Here is a 13,008-nt window from a genome sequence, read left to right on the forward strand (position 1 = left end):
TCATGCACAGCGTTGGCGACTTGATATTGCGCCGTTGTTAAAATCTTAGGTGCTTTTTCCACAGAGTGTGGACGCATGTTTTGTTTGGTTTTTGAGCCATACTTGCAATATGAATCTGTATCAGCTATTTTTGTTTTATGTTTTGTATATTTCTTTGTTCAATCTGATTTGGTGAAGCCATGATGTTTATTCTTAAACACATATGTAGGTCTAATTGAAAACAGCTACTTCACGGGGGATGGAGCATACGGTTCCATTGTCTTTTTTGAATATCCGATGGGTGGAGTCTTTTTACTCGTCTCCTTGCTTTGTCGTTGGCAAACTCGTTTGCCAGGTTGTTCCGGTGTTGCAGTAACTTGTGATGGTGCCTCTCTGCCATTTTGCTGGCGATCGAAGCAATGTAGGGAATGTCAAGATCGCAGTGTAATGTGCTTCCTAGTACGAACCATGGGGCGCCTATCATGGTGCGCAGGGCCGTATTTTGTTTTACTTGGAGCCGTTTTATCTGGCTGTGTGATGCTGTCCCCCAAATTTGTATGCCGTAGCGCCATGTGGGTACAATTACTGCTTTATACAGGGATAATTTGCATCTCAGGCTTAGTCCACTTTTATAATCCAGACACCAGTTCAGTTTGCTCATTCTATAGTGTGCTTCTTTACTAGTGCAGATATGTGGGGTTTCCAGGTTAGCCTTCTATCAAGGGTCATTCCCAGGTATGTCGCTTTCCTTGTTTGTGGAATCGGGAGTGCTTCGTAATATACTTCGGGGCAGTTTTCTCTACGTGGCGTAAATGTAACGCTTTGGGATTTATTTGTGTTAATTCCGATTCTCCAATGTCTGGCCCATTCTTGGAACCTATTTAGATAATCCTGAATCTTGGCAGTGCAGTAATATGGGCACTGCGATCTTACCAACACAGCAGTGTCGTCGGCAAATGTTGCCAATAGCATGTCTGTTTCGATTGTACTCAGTTCATCGTTGGGCTTAGGCATGTCAGCTGTTAGATGGTGTATAAGCCCGGCAAGAACACTGCCCTGCGGAACACCGGCATTCACACTGCGTGTCAATGAAAATGTATCTTCAATGGACACCTGGAAAGTTCGCTTATCTAGAAGGGGATTCAATAGTTTGAAGAGCGGCTGGGAGAGAATTGACTAAAGTTTTGTAAGGAGGCCCGTATGCCACACGCGGCCGAATGCCTGTTTCACATCCAAAAACAGAGCTAGGCAGTAATGTTTTTTTTCATAAGCTTCCACAATATGTTGGACGACTCGGTGAATCTGCTCAGGAGTACCGTGCTGACCTCTAAAACCAAATTGATGGTTTAGTAATATGTCTTGGTTATCGAGCTCCGCCAATATCCTCGTTAAAAGTATTCTTTCGAATATTTTGGAGAGGACAGGCAGAAGACTGATTGGGCGATATGATTCGATAGCTTCAACAGGTTTACCTGGTTTTGGGATCATTTTGATTTCAGGATGTTTCCAGGATTTTCGGAAATATGAAAGATTTAGCATGGCATTGTAGAGTTTAACTAAAAACTCTATACAGTTTTCTGGAAGTGCCCTTATAGTCCTGCTGTCGATTTTGTCCAATCCCGGGGATTTCTTAAGCTTTAAGGCTTTGATAGTTGCTGTGACTTCTTCGATGTTAGTTTCTCTAGTTGATTTAGCTGCACTTGTAGATCCAGTTCTGTTTTACGCCACAGAGAGAGGTACTGTGTTAAGAGGCCGAAATGTCTATTCCAGATGAAGAGAAAAGGCTTCGGCCTTTTCCTTCCTGGAGGAGAGCCAAGGGCCATCCGCTCTTTGTTGTGGTGGAGCTTGCCTTTTGAGAGTTTTCGTGGCTCTCCAAATGCAGTAGGACGCGCCGCTAGTAACATCTGCGTCTTGAAGCAGTTTTTCAAAGTGTTCAGCTCTAGCTTCACATAGAATTTTCTTTAGGAGCCTGGAGGCTTCTTTCAGTAGTATTAAACCTTCTGGCCTTCTGTATCGTCTGGCGTGCTTGTACAGTTTTCCTCTGGTTCTTATGAGATCACGTACCTCTAGAGAAATTGCAAAATGAGTTCCTCTCCTTGATAAGGTTTGTGTGCGGGATCTTGCCTGTGATGCAGCATTAGTGATCATTTCAACCAATTCCTCAGTCGCAAATTCGATATCCTCTTTACTGGTAATTTCTATTTCAGGATGAACAGTGTCTCTCAGCACTCTTTTAAATATTCCAATATTTGCTCCTATAGGCAATAGTTGAAATCTTGGGGCTTCCATAACTGGTCCCTTGTGGAATTGAACCATAAGTGCCAAATGATCAGAAACTAAGTCATTAACTTCAGTGATGTTTAGTCTTTTTGGCAAGATGCCCTTGTAAATGCAGAAATCAATGGCAGTTGGGCTATGCGATATAATCCTAGGGAAGTGAGTCGGAGCTCCAGAACAGAGGATTTCATAGCGGCCAAAGTAAACGGATTTGTAGAGTTCTATCCCGCGACGATCGCAGCTTTTGTTGCCTCAGTAGTAGTGCTTAGCGTTCCAGTCTCCTGCGGGAATGAATTTGTGACTCATTTTAGCTAAAAGACTTGTAAATTGAGCCTCGTTAATAGAAGAGTGAGGTGGGCAGTAGATTGCACCAAGCTCCAAATTACCTCTTGATGTATCTACGCGAATAAGGGATAGCTGCATTTAGGAATTAATTATTGGAAGTAACTGAATGTGTTTAATTGAATTTTTGATAATTATGGAAGCCCCGCCATTTCTATTGGATTGGTTGTTATGAGCATTATAGTGTGTATCCCGGGAATTTTACGTTTCGGCACGAAAATGTTTCAGATATCATCATTATGTCAATGTCTCTTCGTTGAAGGACCTCCGCCAGCTCTTGATGTTGGCTAAGCAGGCCATTGGCGTTCCAAAAAACAATTTTAAACATTATTTATGGTGGATCATCAGTTGCTGCTGCTGTTGAAGCAGCTGTAGCATCATATTGAAGCTATTACGCATTTCTCTCATAAATTCCATCATATCATTTCTATGCTGCTGCTGTATGGCAAGGTGTTGCTTAATTACTTCGCTTTGGGCTTTTTTTGATCATTCGGTTGTTCTGAATGATGAGACTGATTTTGGGTGACTCCACTAGTGACTTGAGAGTACGAGAGTCCTGTGTTCCAGCTGTTCTGGCCAACTGGTATGAAAGTTGACTTTGGTCGCGGGAGACTGGACTTATAGAGCAGTTGGTATCTCTCACAGCCTTTGTAGTTAGCCGTATGGTTGCCCTTGCAGTTAGCGCATTTTGGAGTTTCCTCTTTCTTTTTTGTTCATTCTTTAGACGGATGTCTCCGCCGCATTTTACACATTTGAACTTGCGATTACAGTTGTTCGCAGTATGCTTAAAGTCCTGACATCGGTGGCACTGGACAATGTCGTTGAAGCGTCTAGGCAGTTCAACAGTGATGCGCTGCCTACAGAGTACTTTTATTTGCATTGCCTCCTTATTGTTTGCTTTGGCTCAAGGTCTACAAAGAATAGGTTTAACGGAGTTTTGTCCACTTTACTTTTAGGATTATAAATGTTTCTGGCTTCATGGCCAAGTTCGTGAAGTTGACCGCGTATATCATTTACTGGTGTCGAAGAATGTAGGCCCCTGAACACAAGCCTGAATCGTTTGTCTTCATTGAGTTGGTAATTATTCTCCGGTAGGAATCACTATCGACGCAATGGACTCAGACGCCGTTTGCCGAGGATATCAAAGAATATCTATCGTTGGCCACGCTATCCAACAATATTTGAAAATTTACAATGTTTCCTATGTTGTTACGAATAACAATTGGAAGAATTTTTCGATGCTTGTTGCTTTTTCCTTATTGCTAGTTTTTTGTCTGCCAGTAGCTTGGTCGGCAGTGGGCTGTATAAGTTTTTGCGTTTTGTTTGTGAACGTTTGTAGGGGACAGTTATGAAATCGTTCAGAGTTATAGTGCAAGCTTGTGGCATGCTGCTAGATTTTTCATTAGTATCTACACTTAGAAGTTGAGGGCTGCAAGATATGGGTGTTGCATCTTCATCCATGGGCGGAAACATATCATCGTAAATTTGTTTATATGTTTTTTTTTTCAATGTTTTATTGGGAGGCAATTGCTCGCGGTTAGCGGTAGTTCTTCACTGCACTTTTGATTTGTTGGTTTGTATGTACTCGAGACTGTCGATGCAAAGGCACGTCCGTTCTTCTCAGAAGGCAGATCGCTTCTATATCCATCAAGTTAGTTGTGGCCCTGTTGCTTACGCACATATCTGTAAAATTGAGCAGGACCTTGGATTACATCTTTCCCTGGCGCAGAACAGGGAACAGAATCTAGTATTGATTTCAGACTTAACAACGAGATTCAACTGCAAACGTCTTAACTATTGAAACGCTGGATCAAACGAGGAATATATCACAGCTGAACCTTCCAAAATGAAAGAGGTAAACAAGCACAAATGCCATTCTGAAGGATTGGACATTCCAATTGGACACATTATAGGCAAGAAATGGGTTTGACTTGTTGACATCAGCGAGCGTTTTATTATTTAAGCGATATCAATCATTATAGAGCAACCTAAAAGTGTGGCCTATTTTTCATCCTTTTTCTTATCCTTGTTACTGGGTGAAACGAAAACGAGCGCGTTCCTGTTCCCGGAATCGACGACGTTCCGAAGCTGTGGAACCACAAAGGGTACGTACTACGTACCACGGGATTTGTGGCGCAATAAAGTTTCGGATTATAGGTAGGAACCTCAGGCTCGTCATCCCATGAACTCTCACTTGTTTCCACTTGCGGTTGATCCGGTACGGATGGCAGTTGATCGAAGCTAATGGACATATCTTCACTTTTTACGCTTGAACAGGTAGAAACATGGCTCTGTAGAATTCGGGAATTCGCAAATGTTAGTAACAGAGTTAGGCTTACGTGCTGCATAAAAGGAACAGCCTAAGAATTTCATCCCATCAGCTTATAGTTCTGCTCCAGAAAGTGCAGATTCATCATCGAATTTGAAGTCTACTTTAAGTTCAACAATAATGTCAATTACCCAAGAGGAAGATTAGAAACTGCTATCCAAATTGTAAAGAATAAAAATGTGTTTTAAATATATGTACATATATTTCATTTCATTTCAACGTTAATTTAATTTTGATCCCCTTGCAGAGGGTATTATAAAATTGGTCAGATGTTTGCAGAAGGAGACGTTTCAGCATGAGAAGCTGAGTCGATATAGCCTTATGTCCGTCCGTGTGTATGCGTTGAAGAAACATTTTCATAAAAATTGGAGTTTCCCCATGAAATTTGCTAATGTGATAGTATTGGATATAAAACATGAGATCCCATCCCAAATTTCAATCCGATCGGATAAATAGAACACAAGTTACAGTCAATATAAATCGGTTCAATCGCTGCCGGCAGCGCTGCTTGCTGCATACTACGTCATCATCAAATCAACAGAGCACATGCATACACACGCAGACGCAACGCTACATAAACTGTATGTGTATGAGTGCGTTGCTTTGCTTTTTTTTTTTTTTTTTTTTTTTTATTAATTGAAGAAGAAAAAAAAAAAAAAAAAAAAAAAAATATTTTTATTTTTGATTATTGGGGAATGAGGGAAGAAGAAGAACAAATTGTAGTATGAATGGTAAAATTGTTTTGTTGGTATATTGATGAATTGAGTTGCAGAAAACAAATTTTGAACATGTAAAATTATTATTGTCAAGGACTGCAAGGGTATATAAACTTCAGCATAGCCGAATTTAACTTCTTTGATATATGGAAATAAAATCTAAATCATTTAGAAATAAAATTTTAGAATTAATTAAATATTGTTATATTATAAACTTAAACTTTTAGTACCGGGTAGTGCGTTTTGAATAAGTTAAATTTAATAAAAGTAAAAGAAGAGAAAAGTAATACCAAAAATAATTTAAATTGCTGTTGCTCTCATCTCGAGAGCCAAAAAGCAACTGTTTAAGTGTCACAGAATTCGGCACCACGTGTACTATTAGGTATGGGCAAAGCTTCGATTAACAATCGATATTGTAGGGGTTGTCGGTAAATATTGACTCTACTCGAGATTTCAGTGTTGAAAAGTGGAAAAATCGGCTAAAGCCAGATTTCAGTGTTGGCAAACGCCCTGGTAGCCGAATATTTTACTCAAAATTATAAATTCGAGGAATATTCGGCTGCTCCGGCAGCCAATATATGTACATATGTATACAATATTTTCGTTTGTTGAGAAAAGTACGAACAAAAGATTCAAAAAGCCCGCGGATTCGAGTATCCACTCGCAACACTATCTCATCAATTTGACAGTTTTGTTAGCCGGAAACAGCTACTTTTAGCTATAGTCCCGCTAAAAACATAAATTTTCTTTTGTTAACTACACAAAAACTACGAAATAATTCGCCAAGGCACACCTGAGGTAGTGCTCGTTCAAAAGCTATGTAGTTTAAGCACGTTTTGGGCCCGAGTAGCTTAAGTAAATATTTGGCATGTTGAATTATTTTTTTAATTTGGTTATCTAATTTAATTATTCTTCATCCGAATCGTGGTTCGGGGGGTAAAAGTTTGGGAGTTAGAGGCGGATTGTCATAACTGTACATGCAAATCTTTTTATCAAAATGTTTCTTATCATATGGATGTGGATTAATGGATTATGGTGCCATATTGTAGGAGCTAAAATATTCCAATTTAATATTCGGTAATTATTGATTGTTTTCTCAGTTTTGCGTAAATGGTCTTTACGTTTGCCAATGCCAATACTCTAGCATTTTAATTACAAATAGTTGCCATTAAAAAAATGTATTGTTGCTCACCTTCTGCTACAACTTTCTGCCAAAACTTTGCGCGAACTCCTAAGGCCTCAAAGGATATTCATAAGAAAGGACAAACATTCATTCGTTTCTTAGAGTCACACAAATTTGAGTCAAAAAGGCATCACACACACACACACACACAAGAGGCCAAAAAGGCTTTCATGCCATTACCTTTCCACAGAAATTCAAGATGGTACCTGAATCTCAAGAACTAAAGCTGATCCGAAAAAAACTGATCGCATATTCCGGATTATCTGAATTATAAATCAATGAAAATATGCGATTTGTATTGTGTTTTAACATGATTTTCAATGTATGTAATGTAATGTACGTATGGTCGGGGAAAGTAGTGCCAGAAGAGGGCTATGCTCTCAAACCAATTGTCGAAGCGCTTTTTCCACTTTGATTGAGACACCTAGGAAAGATGGTTTTTAAACGTTTTAACAGCATCTTCTTTAACGAAAATCGTTCTTGATAAGCGGGAGCAAAAAAGTTGTTGAGTTCGAAATCATCGCTGTACGGTAGATGACCCATTAATTCGACTGGCTGGTCAAAATAACTCTGGTGCATTTTTTCCCAGAATACTTCTGGCAAACATTGTAAGGGTGCGCTGTTTCAAACATTAAATTATATATGTAAATCTGCTAGCTAGACGAATATATTTAGCATACACTATTTCTAAGGCGAATTCACCTTGAGCTTTTTTTTGGAACCGAGCTTACACGATCCACTTCCATAGAAAAGCTCATGCAAGACAAGTGCCCAAAAATTGAGCTTGAATAGTGTGCGGGGAGTCTAGAATGGTCTGAGCTAGAGTGCAGTTGTGCGAATAAGAGGAGGGAGAACGCGAAAAATCCGCAAGTTCAAGCAATGCACGTGGTGTGACGTAACACACCGGTACCCTCGTGGACGTTACATAAGTCCACGCCTCTTTTTTTTCGAGTTCCAATTTTAATTAAGGAACGAAAATAAAACGCCACTGCCAGCGCTGTCTTGCCTCAGTTAAATGCAAGCGCGTACTTATTGTGTTAGCCACCATAAGGCCTGAAGACGACCCCATCCATGGTTTCATGTCGGACTTCTGGGGACTACGACCAAATAAATGTCGACCCGGTCCATGAACTGACCATCGGAAAATTGTTGGAGAGCGATTTGGCCATAAGTGCGCACACCTATTGCTGTGTGCGGCGTAGCCAGCCAACCTAATTCCTAGGTGAACCCTCGTTGGAGTGAATGTTGCACCTGAGGACACGGGATAGCCCTCGCAACCAAGACTGGAGATTACTGCTGGGAAGACGTTGTTGCAGAGTCAAGAGAAAAAAACCCGCATTGATGACCCCAACCTCACCCCCCAGCCGTAGTGGGCCCTCAAAAAGCCGTTTTTCTTTTTCTTTAAGTATCGTACAAACATGTGTTCAAATTTATAAGCATAAAATTTTTAATGAAATTTCTAGATAGTAGGTTCTAAAAGTCATAACATTGGTAACGAGAAGCATGTTATATTTTGGTACCCTTCTTAATAATTTTAACAGCCTCTAGTGCTCCACCCATCATCAGGCCTGCTGACTGGATTGGACTCTACAAACTGTAAGTACGGCATAGCCGCATAAAATCTATTGGCGAAATACAACCGCTTGCCGCGACCACCAAGTTAGTTGGTTTTTTTTTTACTTTTTCAAATTGAAATAAATGCTTAACGTAAAATTTAGTTAGTTCAGATTTATACTTATAAATCAACCCACATTTTTGTACGATTCCTCTCACCGAATTAATTAGGAATTATATATATATTTGAAATTATTGTTAATGCTTCTATTTTATAAGTGGTATACGAAATCCGATGTTATCTTCTTATCTTAATGGCATATGCCTTTTCTTTCCTTGAATTGAATATATGTATGAAATGATGAATTGCTGAGTTAGTTTATTTGGGCACCTGACGTAAGAGATTTAACAGCCGCAAGATGGGTAATACCGGGTTTTATTAGGTATTACAAGGTTGGGTGGGTAAAGAGAAGGCAATAACATCTAGGTCCTTCAAACAACTTCCATCACCTCTGCATAAAATCCCTATTTAGGTGTAGTCCTTTATTCCTTATCTCTGTCTTCGTTTTACTTATGTAGCGCATGTTTTGGGAGAGCACAAGAACCACCCCATTTTCCCTGAGCTCAGCCGAGCCACTTGTTAGAAAGACAGAGAGTGCACTCCGACACCCGAGTGTTCGTTACAACATATTTTGGTATACAACTAGGAATTGATCAGTTTTGCCGTAGAATCAGGAGACCATTTGTCCTCGAACACCCACACATTCAATTGTTGCATTGTTTCAAGCTCATACCCATAAAGATCCATTATTCTTCACCTGTGACGATCGAACATTTCTGTGAACTAATCAACTCGAGCCTCTTCTTGAGCGGCCAAAAAGTGCGGGAACCATTAAAAACAAACTAACCATGTTTACTGTCACGTGATTTCGTGATAACCACCGTCAAAAGTTGTTAAAGGGTAAAGTCCATTTTTTTCAAGTCTCTCAAATGATGCCAAAAAATGTCAACATTTCCAATGCATTGGAAAATTGGACATTACACAAAACTTAAATACTAAAAATATACCTGGAATACCCGGAAGTTTCCTTTTGCCTCGTCTGGACCACAGTGCAATGGAAAATTCAGATTGCACCTTGCAGCACTTACAATTAGTGTTGCCTAGGCCAGATATATTCACATTTAGCAGCCCTCGTAACGATTGAACATTTTCAAAACAAAGCAAACACAATGAATTGTGTCAAGAGGAACTTATTCTAGTTTTACAAGTTATTAAACAATTCTCAAATGAAAGGTGTTTCCTTTCACGTTCACATTAAATCTTTCCATAGTTTACACATTTATACATAAATTCAAATAAATATTTATCCATAATTCATCCATTTCACAAGTACAAAGAAGTATGGGTAGATACTAAAAAGAAAAACTGCACACTGAACTGAAATTACACTCACCGCGCGTGGTCCTTAACTTTTATTCCGCCGCGCCTTTCTGCACGCCATGCATCGATGCACTGCATAGCTCAATATTTGGTATCAACATCTCTTCGGTGAGGGCCTGACGATTAAAAGGATCTGTGCAGCTTTTAAGCTAAGGTCGTGTGATAATATCACGATCCATAACAGTGCCGGAGGGTAAGACCGACAATTGGATCGGACAGCAAAGTATCTATCAAGGGATCCTTAAACTAATCAGGTGCGTCGGTACACTCATCTTCAGTCTGTTGAATGGTAACATAGATCTCATGGGCTCGTAGCGTTAACGCCTTACAGTGCTCCACCTCAAAGACTGAGCTTAGCGCTAGACGTTTGATTTCACATCAAAGGAACGCTCATCGGCAGCCAAGGCCTGAGCGAACCTATCACAGTCCAAGTGGAGATATTTATCAAAGATCTAAGTAAGTAAACTACGCGGCTCCCAATCTTATTTCGCTGAATTCCTTACTTTCAGATCATAGCATTTACGGCCAGCTAATTGTTTTAGATTAAAATTAAGCATACAGCTAAATTGATCGTCCAACTTAGCGCGCTAAATTGTTCTTTGATGTCACTAGTTAGATAATGAAACAAATCAACTGCCTCACGTGCCACCGTTGAATAGGAGACGCTCATCTGTAGCCAATTGGGTGAGACGACTCTGTTGCTGCTGCTGATTCTACTTAAATTCTGTCTGTCCGGCAATAACTGTTGCGTCAGATGTATACGCTTCAAGTTCTCCAAGGATTCATCGGGCAAGAATGTAGTATCATTCATCAGCATATTGGCGAATTTAACAAACTGATTGCCCACACGCGATTCATAGATGACTGCCTGACGACAAATAGGACCCTTCCACAAAGATTTCAACAATTGGTATTTTATTGTAAACTTATCACAGAATTCTGAGCTTTGACTTGATGTCTTTTTTTTCTTCTAGAATGTCATTAGAGCTTACCAAGGAGACCGACTTAGTTTAAATAAGAGCACAACACTACCTCAACCAGCTCGGCGGACACAAACGGAATTTTAATCAGATGCGAGCTATATCATTGTTATACCATTCGGGCAGTGCGGAAAGCGCATCACTCGGTGTGGGTTGCTGCAGAGGCAACTGGGATATAAATGGCCCTTCAATGGGCCGCCTCTTAAGTTGGTACAACATAAATTCGCAAACAGTGGAATAGAATTCAAGGCATCGTTGCAATAAACCAGAATCCAATAATGTATTCTTACTGGAAGTTTTTGATCTGTTAAGTTTCCTCCATTGCTTCTCCCAACGCTCTGGGAACTAATTATGTAGTATAACGATTGGGATAACGTGAATTAGCCCAATGTACTTTGGGACGATCCAATTCATCGATGAGCTTCTGCAATTCACACTTTCTGGCGATACCGTTGAATAGATAGCCCAAATGATGAGCCTGAAGGAGTACCGTCTTGGTGATAAATCGCTAAGACTGAAAGTATGCTATCTGTATTTCAAAGTATGAATTACACGGTTTTGAAAAAAAAACCCAAGGTGTCAAACAAATATCTTCTGAGTTGTCAATCCTAAGTGTCATAGCCCTTTTGCTGTTTTGTATTAATACCACGCACTCATTGCGTGAAATTGTATATTAAAGTCGCCAAAATGTATGTAACAGGCAGAAGGAAGCTTTTCCGAACCCATAAAGTATTTATGTATATTCTTGATCAGTGTCACAGCCGAGTCGATCTCCCTCCGTTTGGTATGTAACGGAATCAAATTCGGCACAGTAGTCAGTCTTATAAATTTTTACCAACTTACCTAAATTTGATTAAAATCGGACTAAAAACGTGTGAAATATGCATATAAAAGTGTTTTACTAGGCGGTTCAAGAGGCCGGAGTTGGCCGTAGGCTAGAGGCGGCGGTAGAGTGTGTCTATTATTGTGAGTGAGCAAGATAGATTAAGCTATAATAAAACATGTAATATAACTAGCTAGCCTTCGATTACCCTGTTACCTGCCTCTGCAAACAACGTTCTTTCTGGCTCGTCGGCACTTGTTGGCGAGTCAAAAAACTAACTTCGTTCCTAACTCTGGCCTATCAGAATGCACGCGGACTAAAGTCTAAACCCTCTATACTATGTAGATAGATTAGCTTTTGACTTTCATATTCTTGCCTTTACTGAAACTTGGCCGAAGCCTGATATTGCCGATGCTTCAATTTTCCATTCAAAATGTTTAACATACAGACATGATCGGACTATCCGTAATGGTGGTGGTGTTTTGATCGCTGTTGATTCAGCGTTCTCGTCTGACATTGTCCAGTCTTCCAATCAGAAGATTGAATTTGTTTGTGTTAAAATGTTTTAAAACTCTTTTTCTGCCTATAGTACTTTTTCGGACCACAGTCCGACTTGGCACTAAACATTCACCATCTGCAAGCTATTCAACTTATTTCCTCATATCTCTCTGACAAAGACATGCTCGTTGTTTTGGGAGATTTTAATTTACCTGAGATTGCCTGGACCCTTTCATAAGATTCTTTATTAATGTTGCCCTCCTAGTCACATTGTTTCATAGATGGTTTGCTTGAGTTATCCCTAACTCAAATCATGTCCGAAATAGTCGTGACAGATCACTAGATCTGGTATTTGTGTTGGATTCTTACAACTGCGATGTTTCCAGGACTTATCCCATAGTCATCCCTGAAGACAACTTTCATCCAACTCTGGACGTAACCATTGACCTTCCTTTTGGGGTTATGACTAAATATAATAACTCGATGCCTCCAACCCGATGTTTACTAAACTCAAAAAACTTTTGTTAGCTAATGATTGGTCATATCTGTATACTTGCACGGATATGGACTCTGCCATTTCTGTCTTCTATAAAACTCTTAAGTCGTTCTTCGTGTCCCGCGTGTGACCCAAGGATGGTGTGATAAACCTCCTTGGTTCCCACGTGAGTTATGTAACTTGAAGAACATAAAATCAAGATGCTATAAAAAATTTAAAAAATCTGGTAAAGCATCGGGTTTTTCCCTTTATGTAGCTGCTCGATCAAATTTTATGGTGCAAAATTCACAATGCTATAAAGATTATCTTAAGCGTTGTTAACTTAAGTTTCCTCGCGATGCTAGCAATTTTATAACATTGTCAATGTCAACCTTAAGACATCAGTGCACC

At 39.8% G+C, this 13,008-nt stretch overlaps 1 pseudogene; it reads right to left on the bottom strand.

Moving 5' to 3' along the window:
- Positions 1-224: 224 nt before the first annotated feature.
- LOC137572511 (ubiquitin conjugation factor E4 B-like) lies at positions 225-12,699 on the bottom strand (annotated as a pseudogene).
- Between the last annotated feature and the right edge of the window lie 309 nt (positions 12,700-13,008).

Source organism: Drosophila tropicalis, unplaced genomic scaffold (genome assembly GCF_018151085.1).
Source record: "Drosophila tropicalis isolate 14030-0801.00 unplaced genomic scaffold, ASM1815108v1 contig_37, whole genome shotgun sequence".
Taxonomy (NCBI): domain Eukaryota; kingdom Metazoa; phylum Arthropoda; class Insecta; order Diptera; family Drosophilidae; genus Drosophila; species Drosophila tropicalis.